This window comes from Vespa velutina, chromosome 4, assembly GCF_912470025.1.
Source record: "Vespa velutina chromosome 4, iVesVel2.1, whole genome shotgun sequence".
NCBI classification, from domain to species: Eukaryota; Metazoa; Arthropoda; class Insecta; order Hymenoptera; family Vespidae; genus Vespa; species Vespa velutina.
The window spans coordinates 4,814,966-4,834,965 of NC_062191.1; the positions used below are offsets into that span (position 1 = coordinate 4,814,966).

A 20,000-nucleotide genomic window follows, 5' to 3' on the forward strand; every position below is an offset into this window, starting at 1 on the left:
CTCCTTAATCTCTGTCTCTTGTCGATGATTTTTCTTCTTTTTCTTTTTTTTTTTTTTCTTTTTCTTTTTCTTTTTTATTATTCTCACGATTATTCATTTCAATCGTTATCAAAGTCGATAACTTATAATTCAGCATAGAGATTTACGATAAAAATGTGCAGAGAGAGGGAGTATAAGTCGTATACTGACTTACATCTTTCGTCTAATTCTCCCCTCTCCCTCACTCCCCCTCCTCCTCCTCCTCCTCCTCATTCTTCTCTTCTTCGTCTCCCTATTTACGTCCCCAGACGTAAAACTTTGAAAAACAATGCGAACGAGAAAAATCTCTCACGGGAAATCGTGTATACTTATTTACACACCAACGTGCCAACTCGTCGTAGGAAAGACACTTTACGAATAGCAACGTGATAAATCCCGTACGAGCGGGTGACGCGAACCGGCCGACGTTTGTTGTACGCGATCATGAATGGACTTTATAGCACTACGCCCATTTATAGGTTATATCCGCGGTTTAGTAACTATGCTCTTTAATATGACGACTTTAGTATACCTACGTACAATCTTCGTCTGTTTACTGCGAATAATTTTGTTTGAGAATGATAAACGATTGAGGTGTGATACTACGAAATACTTTTAGATAGATCACATTGCAATATAGGGATGAATATTTTTAGGGATGGATGGATAATTTCTCTTCTCGTTTTACGAAGATTTTTTATCATTTTTTTTTTTTGTTTTGTTTTTTCCTTTTTTTTTTTTTTGCTTTCTTTTTCTTCTCTCAAATATTTTACAGCTGCACGATCAACGATTGCCAAGGTAATATTCATCAGTGTAATATTTTCTCGATATATTTAAAAAGTGTCGAGTATAATGAATAATAAAGGGTTGGAAGTATTCGTTGAATTTTTTCATTCGAATATATATTTTATATCATATTTTAGATATTCTGGATTTGGGTATTATGTTAAACGATTCATGTTTCTCCATTTGAAACTTTTATTTTGCATTTATCGTAAGAAACGTTTGTATAATATTGAATTATACGAATAATTCCAACCCCTATGATGAACGGGAATATTGAAAAGGTATTTGTCTGGTTAAATAATAATTATAAATAATATGATTAGAATCTCACCTTGTATACCGGCCAGTGTTCCGGGCTGGTACACGCGGGAAAACCTGAAATAATAAAAAAACGTATGTTTGATTCATTCAATATTTCTCAATTGAATAAACAGATAAATAAGTACATGAATGAACTTGAAATATTTTTATTTTCTTTGAATTATTTCCATCTATCATAATGAGATACTAAAGCCAATCGAATCAAATTTTACGATGGATGTCGAAAGACGAAAGTTATCTCATCTAACGTCGATAAAACTTAAAGATTTCAAAATGAAATTAAATAATGATTATTTTCTCAATTAATTCCTTTTCGAAAATATATATATCTATCGATAGTATCTACATACATGAAAAAGTAATTTCTCTGATTCGCGATTTTATAGGTGACATATGCGTAAAAGAACTTTTTATTATATCACAACTACTAAGAGAAAAATGGAGTTACATAGAAAGGTGTATTTGGATTTTATGCTTTCTTTTTCTCTCTTTTTTTTTCTTTTTCTTTTTTTTAAATAATGAATTAGTTTATATCATATCCCATCCTTTTTGAAAACGATTACATTTTTTATCCATTGCGCTAAGCCCTAATATATTTTTCATACAGACGAAAAAATATATGACAAATAAATATTATTAACCTGCACAGCTCGAACGGGTGAAACGGCGTTTCCACGGCGCCGAACACTTTGAGGCCTTTTATCTACAGGTTTAAGAAGAAAAACTTCAGCCTGGAACAGAGAAACAATGAAATATATAATATATAATATATATATATATATATATATATATATATATATATATATATATATAGTATATGTAGGTATACATAGGTGTATATCTATAATAAATCTACCACGTCTTTTCCCAAGACTTTGCACGACTTTTTTTTTCAAAGGTCCCTCGTAACGGATAAAGCTCGCACTCTTGCGAGCTTTTATACGAGCTTTAGTAGCTTATATCGCACCAGGTATAAAGTTCCATAGCTTGTACATCGCTTAATGGGAATACAGTCTATAACTACTCGCTCAATGCACTTTCAACGTTGAAAAACTTACTCTTAAAAAGTACTTACAAATTCGCTAAGTACCTATTATGTATAATATCGAACTTTGTATAGTATGGTACTTACATATATAATATATATATATATATGTATATCAAAATTTGTTTCTCGATATAAAATCGATTAATTATTATTATATTATAATACTTTTTTTCCCTTCTTTTTTTTGTTTATCTACATACTTGATTTATACAAATAAAATCCTTTTCGCGAATTTTCGAAATAGGAATAGATAAGATGACTACATCATACAAATAGAGAGGTAAGGAATATCTAATCCAATTCGAAAAACGAATTTCGTTTTCTCCGCAAAACTCAAAGTTGAAATCGAATAGGTATGCTTTCTCCCGAAGTTTTGCCTCCCGTCGCCGTCGATTCTCCTTCGGTGGTAAGTTTATGGCGTAGCTACGCGAGGGTTCGAGATGAAAGGAGATGGAAATGGCGGGAACAAGGTACGGGTATAAGAAAGGTAGATGAAGAAAGTTATGCGGAAGATGGAACGGAGGCTACGTTCATTCACGGTGTTGAAAACTGAAAACCGCTTTACGACGTCCCACGAAAAATGTTATGCGTCTTTCTCTTTCTCTCTTTCTCTCTACCTATCTCTCTCTCTCTTTCTCTCTCTCTCTCTCTCTTTCTCTCTCTCTCTCTCTCTCTCTCTCTCTCTCTATCTCTATCTTTATCCGATCTATGTGATATATAAAACTTTACGTTGTTACTGTCTTATTTATTTTTTTTTTCTTTTTTTTTTTTTTAAAGAGATATATCTTATGAAATATCTTCAATTAAATATAAATTAATGAATCGTAGAATAGGAAAATATATAAATATATAAATATAGGAAATTATTTCTTGAAATATGTCAATATATTATTAATATTTAATTGAATATAAATTAATCAATTACAGGATAGGAAAATATATAAATATATAAATATAAAAAACTATTTCTTGAAATATTTCAATATATTATTAATATATCCAAGTATATAAAATATATAAAGTATATTTTATATACTTGAATACATCAAGCATAACTAAAAATATATGATAATTATTTTGGTTTTTTTTTTTTTTAATTATTTTAATCGATTGATTAATAATCAACCATGAGATTTATTTCGTAATGAGAAAAAAAAAAATAATCTCCAGTCGATAATTCAACTCGAATAATTTTATAGACATTTCTCCGTTTAAAGGATGAACAAAATTCTAATTACTTATCATAATTTATCCATGTCTATTCATTTTCTTTCAATCAATCTGCAGTTACGTCCTTTTTCATCGTTAATATGTATCGTCGAAAGAAAATATTCCTGATATTTCACAAATTAAAAGACGAAACTTAAAAGGGCGGAATAAGCGTTTGTCTTTGACTTTTTAGGACGATATAAACTTAAGGGGGCGAGGGCGACGAGGGAAAAAAGAAAAAAAAAAGAAGAAAAAGAGAAAAAAATAAAAGCAAGAAGAAAAAAGGGGGAAAGAACTGTAAGCCTCAGGATTGACAAAATGTGGGCAAGACGTGCCACGCGAAGGATTAGGGATTGAAGATTTAACAGGGGGAGTAGTTCTGTAAAGAAAAATAAAATGAGAGAGATAGTTGAACAGATAGATAGATAGATAGATAGAGAGAGAGAGGGAGAGAGAGAGAGAGAGAGAGAGAGAAGAACGAAGAAAGGCGAGCTTGAAATAACAGACGATATAGTTTTTCGATGTGTGTACAGAATGGTGGAGATTGGTCGAGGGCGTAGAATAGCCGGACACGAGAAAGCTCTTGCTTTCCAGCCATCTCTTTCATCGCGAAGGGGTGTCTTACTCACACAAGCACATATTTATATACAGGGTGTTCCTTTAGCGAACTCATTGTATACTCCTTTTTACGTTGGAACCAATGAATGAAAAATCTCCTCCTATTACCGATCTTTCGTCTCGTCAATAAAACTTATCCAATGTTTACGATAACTATACTTAAAAGGATCATAGAAATTCTATATTGATTATTTGATATTAAGTTAATAGATATTTCTAAACAATGAACGTATTGTCCGTTAAATGTATCATCAATTTTTAATTTATTCGTCGTTAAGAAAATTGGGAGAGAAAAAAAAAAAAAAAAAAAAAAAAAAAAAAAAGAAGAAAAAAAAAAGAAAAACTACACTTCTTTTTTCCATTAAATAATTTTTCTCTCGAATATCATCGATCTTATTGATATTATTAACTTTCTTCGATATATTTAAAAATGATTACAATTATTATTTAGCATTTTGTATTCTATAATATATCGATTTTTATTCAAAAATCATCTTTGTCTTTTTTCTATTTAATCAATTTGTTATTGGGACACTCTGTACGTATAGGTAACAAGAGATACATATGAGCTATATCTATGAAACATTTCGAAGGTCTGGCGGTTATTTGTCAATTACACGCTCCGCTTCTCTGCCGTCAAAGTAAGTACTTGGCGCGTAATTAAATCTCGTAATTAATTCGGAATACGTTCTGACGATAGTCAGACAGTATTTCTATGTTGAATTTGATGTTGGTACTAGTTAACGAACGACAAGTCATAGACTAGTTAAATATATATATATATGTAATACTTACTTACGTTTGAAATCGATACGCGAAAATGAAATATGTGAAATATTAATAATTTATCATGTAGGAACGTAATAACAATTGCGATAATCGAAGTACACCACTCGAACGAATAAAATTGTAAAAGAAGATACACGATACTTAACCTTGACCCCTCCGCCTCCCTTCCGATCGCTGATTTTTATTACTCTCGAGTGACTTTAACGGACGCTTTCGATAAGCTCTGTAATGGATCGATATTTATCGCCTCCTTATCCCGCAGGGGATGTTTATATGGAGCATAAGGATTTTCAGTGAGTAACGCGCGTCTCTCAAGACTCGCGGATCTAAAGGCCGAAGTTAAAACGATCGACAACATATACGAAAATAGATATTCCTCAAAAAAAGAAAAAGAAAAAGAAGAAGAAAAGAAAAGGAAAAAAAAAGAAAAAAAAAAATATATATATATATATATATATATATATATGTAAATGTATGTATATAATTGACGTCACATTAAATCTACTATATATGCATATAACGATTTCATTTCGTTCTAATATATTACTAACTTTTATACTTCTAGATTGAAAGAGTAAAAGTTTTCTTAATTGAAATCTCTCATTTCTTTTCCCCTTTTTCATTTCTTCTTATCTCTATCAACGAACGTATATTTTCTATCCCTTTCGCAAGTAGCCTGCAATCGTCCACCAAGTTCTACTTTCTTCAACCACTACTTCATTATCTCCATTGGTGTTCTTTATCTCCCTTCATTTCAAGTCTAAAGTTTAAATGAGATTTCGGTGACGGCTTTCAGCATATCTATATCGTCGTATCTCCTCATTCGAAATATCTTAGCATCGAAACATCAACCATTAAATTCGAATAATCTGTTATTACGATATTCATTTATATAATTATACAAAAAAAATAAAATTTATCTAGGTGTGTGTATCGAAAAAATAATTTTTCATATTCGTTCGTCGTATAATTCGACGTATAAAAATTACACCCTTTTTGCTTCGCTGGGGTGCATCGAAATGTATCGAAGCGTAACGAATATAGAGGGAACTAGAGTAAGAGAGAGAGAGAGAGAGAGAGAGAGAGAGAGAGAGAGAGAGAGAGAGAGAAAGAGAGAGAGAAGAGAAGGATCGAATCCCATAACACGCGGGACGTGACGCGTGCCATTTTTAGCGAAGCGTCGAGACGCCTTTCGGCTATAGAGAACTTGCACCGCGACGCCCTCTCGTTTCGGAGGCAGACGCTATGGTAGGACAGCCAATCGGCTTCCTTGATTCTCCCAGGCACTTCCAATATGGCTGGCCATTGCTCTCGCTTGATGCTATGAGTATGAGAGAGAGAGAGAGAGAGAGAGAGAGAGAGAGAGAGAAAAAAAGGGTGAAAGAGAGAGAGAGAGAGAGAGAGAGAGAGAGAAAGAGAGAAACGATATACCGTACTGCTCCTACCATCGCAAACACACTGATAGAAACTCTCTCTTTGATGTAGAGTGTCTGTTCTAATACTTACTCGTCTTATTAACGTTCTTCATTAAAATCATCGCACAAACATATCTCATAAGTTATATAATCCGTTTGAGATAAGAACATCGTGAAAGATTAAAAAATTTTAGTTAAAGATACGCAAGGTAAAAATCGTTTTACAAATATAAAAGAATTTATCTCTTGTGTTATTTATTTTCAAAATATTCTTTTTTATCCTCTACCTTGACTAATATTTATAACTTATTATAATAACTATTGAAAACAGCTTAAATACACTTATATATATATAAGTTGAAATGTGCAACAAATATATATAGTCAATTAGTACGAATATGATATATGACGGGTTTTTTTTTTTATTTTTGAAGAAGAAAAGAAAAGAAGAAAGAAAAAAAAAGGAAGAAAGAAAGAAAGAATGAAAAGAGAAAGTCGAATGAAAAGGAAAATGTGAACGGAACAGAAAGAAAGAAAGAAAAAAAAAAAAAGAGAGAAAAAGGGAAAGGGAAAGGGAAAGGTAACGGGAGAAGAAAATTACAGTGAAAGATTAAATGAGAAGATTACATTAAATATAGGTACCTGAGTATACAACAACCTTTTTTAAATCATAAAACTAATGAGTAGTCGCACATAAGCTTTCGTTTTTTTTTTTTTTTACAATAGGTCACAGTTTGACAAAGGACAATACCCATAATAAAGCGATTTCCAATCCGAACAGCATTTGCCTGGGTCTCTTTCCCTCTCCCTTTCTCTTTCTCCCTCTTTCTCTCTCTCTCTCTCTCTCTCTCTCTCTCTCTCTCTCTTTCTTTTTTCGTCGGTAACTGCTAGTTTGTATTCTGTGTTGTATCCACGTCGCGTTACATGTATATACAATATAAAGCCATAGCGTATGAGAGAGAGAGAGAGAGAGAGAGAGAGAGAGAGAGAGAGAGAGAGAGAAAGAAAGAGGGAGGAATAAAGTAAACGTTCGGGGTGTATCACGTGGGTAAGGGCAAAGGGATGGGCTGGTATGAAGGAATGGAAGAAAGCTTAAGAGGGTTTCAACAATGAGAAAGTGGTGGTAAGTTTGAACGGGAGGTACGTGAGTATATGGCGAGTCGGTATTGAGTGAAGGATGGCTAGACCGTTTCGTGTTCCTGGGGTTGCGTCGTCATGGGAACCGTCCTCATCAGGCAAAGTCTCTCAGGATCTTTCTTTGCTTTTCTTTCTCTCTCTCACTCTCACTCTCTCTCTCTCTCACTCTCTCTCTCGCTCTTTCTCCTCCTTCTTTACATCTTTCGTCGCCTCCTATCTTGTTTCTCTTCTCGCCTCAACTCTTGTCTTACGAATTTGTAATAATAATTTTTCTCTAGGGTTATAAGCAACCGTTATAAGTTATCTCCTTTCTTTCATTCTACTCACAAATTCTTCTTCCCTTTCTTTTTACTTCTACTTTTTTCTTTTATATTATATGCTTTCTTTCATGATGGTTGCATTTTTGTTCGAGTTTTTGTTTCTTTTCTTTTTTTTTTCTCTCTCTCTTTCTCTCTTTTTTTTTCTTTTTTAGACGAGTATAATGGCACATATGAGATTAAAATGCTACGAATAATATGAGTTTATAAGTTTGTCGATGATATTAGAATGAAAAAAAAAAAAAAAAAAGAAGAAAAGAAAAGAAAAAAATCGACGATGAAAGGTGGAAATTCTTTTTGTCGAATCGAACGAATCAGCATTAGATATTCGTTTATTATGTTTATATGTGCACTGAGGAACACGTTGCATAGAGCACGCTCTAATGCACTTAAGTTTATTCTCTTTTTCTCTATTTATTTTTTTCTTCTACTTCTCATTTCTAATATATCTTCCATTCCCAGTCTGCCACTACTCGTAACGCTCCTATAAATAATTCAAGAAAAATAATATGATCGCGTCGTCGGCGTCGGAGTCTGAAGCTCTTTCAGAATTCAGTCTCGGTTTTCGCCGACTCACGTAAACACACGTTTGCCTCTGAGAAACCACAAGCGAGATTCACGGACACATACGAATCTGTCTATGTATGTGTGTACGTACGTACGCATGTACGTGTGTCTCTATGCATGTGAAAAAACGACCGAATTCTAACTCCCCCAACCTCAAACAAAAGCTCCATCTTCGAACAAGCGCACACTTTTTTATTATTTTTTCCTTTTTTTTTTTCTTTTTTCTTTTTTTATTCTAACCTTTTTTTTCTCCCTCTCTCTCTCTCTCTCTCTCTCTCTTTCTCTCTCTCTTTTTAACAAAATACAAACATTGAAGAAACGTATAACGATTAGACAATATTCGACAATATAATTTAAATATAATTATAACAAAGTATAATTAATTATCGTTATGTTATAATTATGGATTATATTGTTATTAATTACATAGAATTATTTAGATTTCGAAATTTTATTCGATCCTTTTGAACTATGACATCAAATTATAAAAAAATGTATATTCGAAATTATAAAATGAAATTATAGAATGAAAATATTTTGAGATGTTATTCTTTTTTTTTTTTTCTTTTTTTTTTTTTTTCCTATCGAAGTAAGAACGCGTATAAAGGACAGGAACGCACTCGAATGTAAACCACCGAACGTATGTACGTTACTCTATGGAAAGACTACAGACATCTGCATAAACAAGCTGGCATCGTAGATATAATAGCTATATACATAAATATACACCCGGTCAAATGCACATTGCGTTTGCATAGATAGGATACCAGATCCAAGAATCGCAGACGGAGAACCGCGAAGTATGAATTATATATCAAGAGAAGATATGAGAGAGAGAGAGAGAGAGAGAGAGAGAGAGAGAGAGGCAGTGAAACGAAGAGACAGTGATACAGAGAGAGAAAGAGAGAGAGAGAGAGAGAGAGAGAGAGAGGAAGAAAGAGAAAGAAAGAAAGAAAAAAAGAGTGTGTGTCTCAAAAGAGATTCTGATTTTTAACGATCTAATATACCTACGTACGTTCGAACGTTCCAAGACAATACCACCGAGTTAATCCCTTTTTTTAGACGGTTGAAAGACCACCTTCGTAATAGCTTCATAAATATAAATTGTTTGCAACCAAGCCGATGCGTTTCACGGAACTCGCTCTTGGCTGCTTGCGACTGGCAGCTTTCCAAGGAACTTTCGAAATCACCTTAGTCGTTTCCCTTTTTCTATTCCTTATCCCCTTTATTCGTTTATCTCGTTTTCGTTCTTTTCGGAAACTCGAACTTTTGAGAAAAATATCTTACACGTTTACAGATTGATACAATATCTATGAATAAAAAACGTAGAAACGTAAAAAACAAAAAAAGAAAGGAAAAAAAAAAAAAAAAAAAACGAAATGAAATTCGTTCGATTTCGAAATACTCTTGGTGCAAGCTGTGACCCAAATTTTTTCTAGTCACAAATTTATGGTATTCACTGTTCATACCTGATCTCGTTCGACTACAATCGGTTTTTTTTTTTGTTTTTCGTTCTTCTTCCTTTTTTCTTTTTTGTTATGTTTCTTTTTTTTTTTTCCTTTTCGCGTGCTCCTTTCGACGAAGAGAAAGTTAAGTTCGATAGAGGGAGTCCCAAAGGGAATATATTTATTGCGTGTCCGTCCCTTCAGTTTGTTCAGTTCGTGTTCATGCATCTGTTCGTTTCGTCCTTTAACGTTTGACATTTAACGTAAGCGAAAAGAAAATCTTCAGCTATCATTGAGATTTTTTTTCTCGCGACACGCGATTCAATTCAATACGACACGACCGTGATATATTTAAAAGAGCATTAGTGTGACTACTATGTTTCTCGATTTTTTCATGTCGTTAATCTAAGCAAGTATAATTAGTGATGCAACCCAGACGCAAGAAGTGCACGCCACGACGCGTGGCACCGACGATGAAGAGACAAACAAAAAGAGAAAGAGAGAGAGAGAGAGAGAGAGAGAGAGAGAGAGAGAGAGAGAGAGAGAGAGAAGATAAATATTTATGAAAGCAATGATTAAATTAAAACGAAGGAGTTGATGAAAAATTCTGTAATAATAATATTTAAAAAAAGAAAGGAAAAAATATGATCAATTAATTTGAATGACGACAAGGACGAAATTTACGAAATAGAGTGATATCTGTTAAAAAAAAATCATAAAAACAAAATCGATAAGAAGTTTTAATGATAATCGAATGAAATTTCATAGTAATAGAGTGTCTAAAATAAGTATAATTGATTAATCGAATAACAATTAATTGAACAATAATAATAATAATAGTAACAACAACAATAATAACAATAATAAGAACGACAATGAAAGAAGTAAGCAGATACTTAATAAAATAAAGTCATAGTAATTAATAAAATTATTATACAATTGAACGAGAAACTCCATGAGGGATATGATGATTAAAGAGGATAGTTGATTAACGAAATACAAAAAAAAAATAGAAACAAATAAATAACAGAGAGATAGCTACGAAATCAAAAGATATCCAAATAAGAAAAATCATATGAAACTAATGTAATATATGAAGAAGATTAAAGAGAGATCGCGAAATATCGAGAATTTCGATAAATAAAGGATATAGGATTGACGATCGACGATAGACGAGACGAATGCGAAATACGAGATTTGTTTGATCACGTTTCGCGTTCACCTGTCAATGAAGGAAAATTAAACGATTATATTGTTGGATCGAGGCGCTATTCGACATAAAATCATAACGATCGGCCAGAATCGGTGGTCTATAAAAACGGTTACAGTGTTCTTCTACCGACGCGTATGATGAAAGAGATCCGTGACGAGCTGGCACGAGCCCCTTCGCGACGATGTTCAGCTGTGAGAATTATTCTCTCTCTCTCTCTCTCTCTTTCTCTCTCCCTCTCTCTCTCTCTCTCTCTTTTTCTCTCTCTCTTTCTTTTTCTCTTTCTCTTTCTCTTTCTCTTTCGCGTGCGCTCTGGCAAACTCTCCTGCACCTACAACCGTGCACTTGTTGTAAGCATCGACGGACAGCGCTCTCGCGCGCGCCAACGCGACCATAAAATGATCGTAAAAAGTTAATTTTACGAGAGGCATAATATATTTGCCACCACCATCGGCATCTCGAGCGAGTAACGCTCCCGACTCGCGGATGAAAATTTTGTAAACGAACGTCGATCGTGTGCTACCGTCTTCTCGTTAACTCGACTCCAATCATCGGTTTCGATCGATCGAACGAATTTTTATCTCTAATATCCTCTTGGGATATAGATTTATATAAAATTAACTTAATACAATTTAATATGTATATTAAATTGTTATCTAATTAACACATTTAACATATACATCTATATCTATATCTATATCTATATATATATATATATATTTTATTAATGTAAATTAAATACAATTGGACGTTACTCTTGATATATAAATATTGTTTGAAAATTATTATTACACTAGATTAAATTATTATTTAGATATCTTTCCATAGCGATGTAATGACTTTAAATATATTGATACTAAAGAAAGCAAATTGTCTATAATATAGATGAAAGAAAAAACGATGGTTACATTGCCATGAACGACAATGATACGACAAATGAATAATTTTTACTATAACGTTCACGATGATTTGTTTCCAAATAGTATACTTAGATATATATATAAGCAAGTAAGTAAGTAAGTAAGTAAAGTAAGTAAGTAAATAAATAAATATTACATAGAACGGTATTTATATGATACACTCTTTTAGATCATTTTAATGATCTTCTTGGTTTCGGTTGTAACTGTAAATGAAAACAACAATGATCTTACAAGATCATATAATCATTGAATGGCGAAAAGATTTTGCGAGAGGAATAGAAGGGAGAAAAAAAAAATCACAGGAGGAAAAATCGTGCGTGAAGAAAAAAACACCGAAGGAGGAAGAGAAAGGAAGAGAAAAGGAAAGAAAAAAAAAAGAAAAAGAAAAAAGAAAATGAAAAAAAGAGAGGAATAATGGAGACGAGTCGGTATCTGTTACGACCTCGTGAGAGGATCTTTCGAGAGAGGACGCCCTCCCTCCGCCCCTTGTTCGAACATAATTTTCTTTACGACCAATTAGTAGATCCAGAAACATACCTACCTCGGTTATAATAATAAAAATAAAAATAATAATAAAAAAAAAAAAAAAAAAAAAAAGAAAAAAAGAAAAAAATAGATGGAAAAAAAGAAGAAGAAGAAGAAGAAAGAAGAAGATGGCGAACGGGATAAAAAAAAATGGGAATAAAATCGTGAATAGTAGAGAGAGAGAGAGAGAGAGAGAGAGAAAGAGAGAGAGAGAGAGAGAGAGAGAGAGAGAAAGAGAGAGAGAGAAGATCGAACTCGACAAAAACAAAAAAGGAAAGACTTGCGTTAATCCTTTTTAATCTCCATTAATCAATAAATCCTTCAATATCAATTAATTTCTGATTATCCATTAATATATCTATTAATATCGTTAACGATGATTAAACTATTTCGTACGATGATTAACATAGGGTATATGAATTAGAGTTGTCAAAAGAAAAAAAAAAAAAAAAAAAAAAAAAAAAAAAAAGAAAAAAAAAAAGAAAAATAAACAAAATAAAGAAACAAGAAAATCTTTTCAAAAACTGACTTTTGATTTCTTTATTTTGGTTACATTTTAAGTAGAAATGCCAAAAAACGAACGGGGATCGAAGAAAGGAACGCAATGATCTCCTTGACGATGGGTGGTCTCTCCGGAAGAATGAGAGAGAGAGAAAGAGAGAGAGAGAGAAAGAGAGAGAAAGAGAGAGAGAGAGAGAGAGAGAGAGAGAGCCATTTAAAATGACTACCGCGTTATGAGGATGTGAGCGAAGGAAGGGTCCGCCTATCTTTTTCCTACGGGGAAGATGCGCGAACACCCTTTCCCATTCCCCTCCCTACAATCTACCGCAACACCCGCTCCCCCTATCCCATTCCTCACCTACTCTTACCTCCCTACCTTGCCTCCTACCATCGCGGCAATCACTTCGTTATTTTTTTTCTTTTTTTTTCTTTCCTTTTCTTTTTTTTTTTTTTTTAATATTTCCTTCGATTATCCTTCCAACGACGTGCTTCGAGTGACTCAGTGATTCGAGTACGAATTATGAAAAGAATTGAAAATGTCATAGATAGACATATATATATATATATTTTTTTTGTTTGTTTTTGTTTTCATTTTTGTTGTTGTCTTTTTTGTGTCAAATATTTCATTATATTTTTTTATTTGCGTGATTAAAAAATTGTTTAAATCGTTAACGGGAAAAAGTAAAGAGAACGAAACAGAAAGAAAGAAAGAAAATAAAAAAGAAAAAAAGAAAAGAAAAGGAAAAAAAAGAAAGAAAAAAGAAGGAAAACAAGTAAGTAGATATATATATATATATATATATATATATTTATATATTGTAAATATAATATTTGTGAAACGTGAAACAAGCCCGTATAATCGTCCTCTTGTATGATTTCCTTAAATATATTTAAATATCCTTTGAATTTACTATAAATAGATAGATATAGGGATAACACCCTACCTTATTCTGTTCTTTTATTTGTAATGTATATATGCTCAACATAAAATAATCATTTAGAGTTGTAATTTATTATCTTGTTTACAAGTACTTATTCATTGTAAGCTTTCTTCATTATTATTTGTTTTCACTGGCATTAGCACAGTCGTTGAGCCTACACGATCGAAGCAACGATAATTGAAACGGCCCATAGTAAAGTTTGAACTGTGGATTACTCGAGACGATCATGATTTTTGAATGAGAAAGATAGAATGAGAGAAAGGCAGAGTGAGTGAGAGAGAGAGAGAGAAAGAGAGAGAGAAAGAGAGAGAGAAAGAAATCGTACAAGATTGTTTGTCTAAATCAATCCAAATAGATCGTTATAAATACGATCGAAATGTATCACTAACGATTACTTTAACGATGCGTATTAATTGGCACAATAAACCACTATTACTTGAGAATATAATTATAATATTGAATTATGGCTGACGTTTATATTCGTGATACGATATTAAAGGCGTTAGCGGACACACGGCCCGTTGCTATTTATGCGTTTATTCAAAGTCGGACATGAGATCTTCCAGTGCCAAGTGCAAAGCCATCATTAGCCATTATACGATCTAAGCTAATTCATTCATCGTACAACAACGGTCAATTGTGTAGTCATGGATCTTCCTATTTAAAATCGATCATGTAAGTACCAACACACACATACACATACAAAGACATACACGTATACGCATATGTATATATAATTTGTTTTAAAATCATAAATGCATATTTAAAATGTCCATAATATCTCGTATTAATTTATAAATTTATTTATTCTTCTTTCTTCTTTTTTTTTTTTTTTTTTTTTTTTTTTTTTTTTTTTTTTTTACAGGATATGAAAAATGACGGGATAAAATCAAATCGATATAATAAAAAATCGATTTTGAAAATACTTGGCAAATTTTCCGAGAGATCGTTGAACAATGAAATGACAATAAATCGTAGGAAAAATATTAACATATCGAAATTCGCCATATTTCACTTTATATTTTATAAAATTATATTTAATTTATTAATGAATTAGAGATGAAAATGAGATAGGATAAACATAGGTTGAGACAGACAGGTGGATGCGCTTTTGCCAAAGGACATTAGCCTGGTCGTCGGTCGAGTGTCTTGCACGGAAGTCCGCTTAAACATTTTATGGGGTGGTCGGCGTAATTTGATGGCCCATAAAAACGCCTAGTCTAGTTTTTCCCGAGGCATCGTCATCCGTCGTCGCTGTGTTCAGCGTGGGGCCACGCGCCCGTCAAGATTTCATGACTCTGATTTCCAAATCGTTTCGCATGGTTCGCGTGTCCTTGTATCGTTTATCTCTTTCTTCCTTCACGAGGGAATTAATAAGATCGAATTTCTACGAAGAAGATTTTAAACGAACGAATGAACGATTTACGACAATTTTCATTTGAATTTATTGGAAGGATTGGATAAAGGGGGGAAAAAAGGGAAAACGATTGTCTCAGAAAAAAATCGATTATACTTCGATAAAATTGTATTTTCTATTAAATTCAACAATTTATTGATATCTATCTAATCAACGTTCGTCAAAATTAGAATACACTGATCATCTGATTAACTTACATGAGGCGTAAGAGAATACCCATTTGTATGTTTTATCGACCGATAAATATAAACTCAATCGAGCCGACATTTTCAATGGCATCCATTATATTTAAATCATTCATCCTAAACGATCGATAATATTAAAGGATAAGGGTATTATCATCGTCGATCTAATTTCATAAAGAAAAATTAATCAGAGAATGTATATTTTTATATTTATATTAATTCCATCAAAGATCTTTTACTCATATCTTTCCTTTTCGTCGATTCATAATGTAATCTAATAATATTGAGAAAAAAATTAAAAAAAGAAAGCAACAAAAAAAAAAAAAAAAAAAAGAAATGAAAAAATGAAAAGCAAAAAGAAAAAGAAAAAAATTCTGAACAATTATTTTTACGATTATACCGAGACACGCGAATATATATTTTTAAGATAAAGGGGAATCATTTCGATTAAATGAAAAATGAGAGAAATGATTGATGAAATAGTGACGCATCGGTTGGAATCGAGGATTGATCGAGGAAAACCGAAGGCGAGTCAAGAGGAGGGTCAAGAGAGGAGCAGGAAACGAGATACGTGGGGGAAATTGAAAATGTGATGGAGGACCGGCAGAGGGATTGATGACGATCCGGATATGAGATGAAGGTGGAGGCCTGCGGAAATTACCAGAGCCGCCTTCCTATTCTCCCCCTCCCCCTTCCCCACCCCACCCCACCCTTTCCCGGATTAACGTGCTCTCCTGAATAATAGCAGCATCGTACAAATTCTTATCGATTATTGACCATCGATGAAATCCTTTACAAAGAAGAAATCAAGAAATCGATTTTCTTTACTACGATTATCTTTTACTTCGCGTTCTATTATATATATATATATATATATGATAGAAAATAGAATAGAATAGAATAGAATGGATATAATGCGATTCGATTGACAATATTTTTAATATTTTTCTATTCCTCTTCTTATTCTTCTTCTTCTTTTTCTTTTTTTTTTCTTTTTCTTTTATATCTTTTAATTTTTATTTTGTATCTTTATACTTTAATATTTATTAATATTTATATCTGAAATATATTTTAAGATTATAATGACGTTTTATAATCTTAAAAAAAAAGAAAAAAAAAAAAGAAAAAAAAAAAAAAGAAAAAAGAAAAATAATGATCTTTGAAAAAGATCGTAATCTATAAGAATATATATTGATTGTAAATATATTAGAGAATATTTTGGATGGAGACAAGTTTTACGATCTTAAAAAATATTTCGAATATAAATATTCGATAGAGATTATATATTTTTTACGAATATTCTGTTAATTTTTTTTCTTCGCATGAATCCAAATATACGTGCACGCACACACACACACACACACACACACACACACATATATATATATACACACAAATTCAAATAGATAATTATTTACAGTTATCCTTATATATATATATTAATTAAAAGATAATAAAAATATATTTTTTCACGAGTGTTTTATTAACTTATGTTTTTTTTCTTTTTTTTTTTTTTTCTTTTCTGAAGGACTTAAGCAAATAATTTATGTAGATACAATTAAATATAATTAGAATGAAATTACATATTATTTCAGTAATTATTAATAATGTTAATTCTACGTATAAACGTGCCTATTTATTAACGTTATTATATTTTCTTCTCTCTCTCTCTCTCTCTCTCTCTCTCTCTCTCTCTCTCTCTCTTGTCTTTTTCGATCGACGGACGTCCAACGTATTTTAACTCGTATATATTCTAAACCATATATAAATTAGAATCCAAAATGAAAATAATAAAGAAGGATTTGCGATGGTACATAGACGATGCGTGGAAATAGGAGATAGAAAGCGAGCATTAGATGGAGCAAGCTGCTTCAAACGGCCAATAAGTCGCATACCCTGGAGCGTTTGATATGCTACATATAGTAATCTAAAGTTGTGTTTATAGCTGCGTATATATGCATAGCAATTCGGAAGATCATAGTGGCACAAGGAACTCATTACCCAACGTTGTGGATATTAGCATATTTAGAGGCTCTTCTCTCTCTCTTTCTCTCTCCCTCTCTTTGTTTCTTTCTCTCTCTCTCTCTCTCTCTCTCTTTCTCTCTTTCTCTTTCTCTCTTTTTTCTGTATTTACTTCCTTTGTTCCTTTTTACCTCTCTCTCTCTCTCTCTCTCTCTCTCTTTCTCTCTCTCTCTCTCTCTTTATCCTATGCTTACCATACTTTCGTCTCAGTACATATCTCTTCACGAGATGCATCTCATCTCAAGTGAATTCTCAGTGATACGAATAAAGAGATTTCATTTTTACATTCATAATAATTTACAAAAGTAATATTTTCACTCATTTCTTTTCTTCGTTCACTTTAATTAATATTTAATTACAGTATCGTTAGGTCAACAATTATAATAATTTTATATAAGGTAAATTCAGAACAAGTGGTATTATTTTTTAAATTTAAAAGAAAAAAAAAACGAAGGGAAAAAAAGAAGAAGAAGAAGAAGAAGAAGAAGAAGAAGAAGAAGAAGGAGAAGAAGAAAAGATAGAATTTGGAAGTAAAAAAAGATTTAACTTTTGTTCGTTTATGCGTTCGTCAAATTGCAATTCGTACGAAAGACATTTCGGGGAACGTTTGAAGAAGAAGCAGAGTTGCTGAAAGGGTCGAGTAATTAAGGAAGCCCATCTTCCTGAAGAGACAATTCAGTTTAATGAGAGGCAGACAGTTTAGCCTCTTCGTATCTTGCTACTTCTTCGTATTCCAGCTTTTCTCTTTGTTCATTCCCTTTTATCCTGAATCAACGTTTCTCTTTCTACTTTTATATTTATATCATCCACCTCTCATCTGTTATGCTACTCGAGAAACCATCTTGATTCTACAATGTCTGCTTCCTCTTTCTCTTTTTAAATCCATCCATCTATATTTTTCTCTCTCATACGTATAATATATTGGAGTTTTATTTCTTCATATTTAATTAACCAATATTAATCCGAAACTAACGATTATCGTTTGTATCGTTTAAAAAAAAAGAAAAAAAAAAAAAGATAATAATTTCGTTTACGACCTTTAAAATTTAATCAAAATAAATTTTGGACTTGATAAAAAAAATTTATATTAAATAATAAATATAATAATAAAAATAAAATAACATACGAACGTTATTACGATATTCTACATTTTTATTAGACGATATTATTTCTTTTACGAGAAAGACGTACTACTACCTTCACGTAGCTTCTTTTAAAGAGCATTTAAATGGAAACGTCGTTCTCCGTTCTATCGTGGCGCCACCTGACACAAGATGTGGAAAGTCGATAGTGATCATTCGATAAGGAAGAAAATAAAGTTATGAGTCGGTAAAGAAGAACGGCGGTAAAAGGGACAAACCTTTTTTCATTCGTTCATATTACTTATACGTATGAAAGCACGTAAACAGTAAGGGTGTCGAAAGAATATAAATAAGAGGGTGGTTCCACTATGAAGATGAAAAGTTATATTTTCCGGGGAGAAATATAAGTGGGTATATAAATTTCCGACACTTGACTTTGATAAACGAAAATTGCATTAGCTAATCATAAGAATCAGAGATCATTGAAACCACTTTGGAAAATTTCGTATTTGAATTTTTATTACGTTCACATCTTGAAAATAAATAATAATATTTTTTATATAAAATATTGTTATTAAATAAAAATAAACAAAAAAAAAAGAGAAACATGTAAACAGACAATTACATATATTCGTAAATGTCGCATGTGAAATGTGCTATAAAAAAAATCTCGACTATCTCGAGATGGTTGCTGGAGAAAATTTTTTATTCGAATTCGAATTATACACACTTCCTTTCAAAATAAATAATGTTATATTTTCGATAACGTTAAAAAAAAAAAAAAAAAAAAAAAAAGGAAAAAAAAGAAATGAATATTGAAAAAAAAACAAAAAAAAAAAGGAAAAAAAAATAAAAAGCAAAACAAAAAAAAAAGAAAAGAAGAAAAATAAAAAAGAAAAGAAGAAAAACAAAAAAGAAAACATGGAAAATAAATTCATGTATTCGTAGATATCGCGTGTGAAATGTTCTTTAAGAAATCTCGACTACGAAAGGGGTGCGGATAACGAGCAATTAACGTAAACTCGTTGTCGTATATAAACTGCAATGTTTAGATATCACCGGAAGGATGGCTGCCGGCTTTTATACGGTGCGCACGCGATCCTAAACATAGGAAGTTGATATAGAAGTCTATTCTTGTAGGACAAATAATCGTTGCAAATTGAAAGCATATGTTTGACTATGCGTACGTGACGTTTTAACTTTCACGAAGAATTTCGACATGACACGGAGAACGACGATTAATAGATATCTAATACATTTTTCGTAATCATGTTTATACAAACATGTATATCCTTGAAATTATTTAAGAGTATGAATACAATTCCGTAAGATTTTTTTATACGACTGGTCTACCTTATATTTTTTTTCTCTTCTCTTTTTTCTTTTTTTTTCTTTTTTTTTCTTTTTTTTTTTTTTTACCCTTGCACGTCCAGGTATTTCGACAAAAGTTAAGGTCGCAAACCAAGGCTGTGCTTAAATTATATCGTCGAAGCAAGGCCAACCTTTAAAAGGAAAGACATTATGGCT

The 20,000-nt window shown here is 32.0% G+C and overlaps 1 protein-coding gene across 6 annotated transcripts in view; it reads right to left on the reverse strand.

The window, feature by feature from the left end:
• The window catches only part of LOC124948405 (homeobox protein abdominal-B-like), a 69,760-nt gene that overhangs the window by 10,510 nt on the left and 39,250 nt on the right, over positions 1–20,000 (reverse strand). For 4 of the 6 annotated variants that reach the window (XM_047491975.1, XM_047491976.1, XM_047491977.1 and 1 more), the window contains 2 exons: positions 1,767–1,856; positions 1,136–1,179 (listed from right to left, as the gene is read on the reverse strand). The gene's annotated coding sequence lies outside the window, so the exon portion shown is untranslated. The other 2 variants (XM_047491974.1, XM_047491972.1) reach the window with 1 other exon arrangement.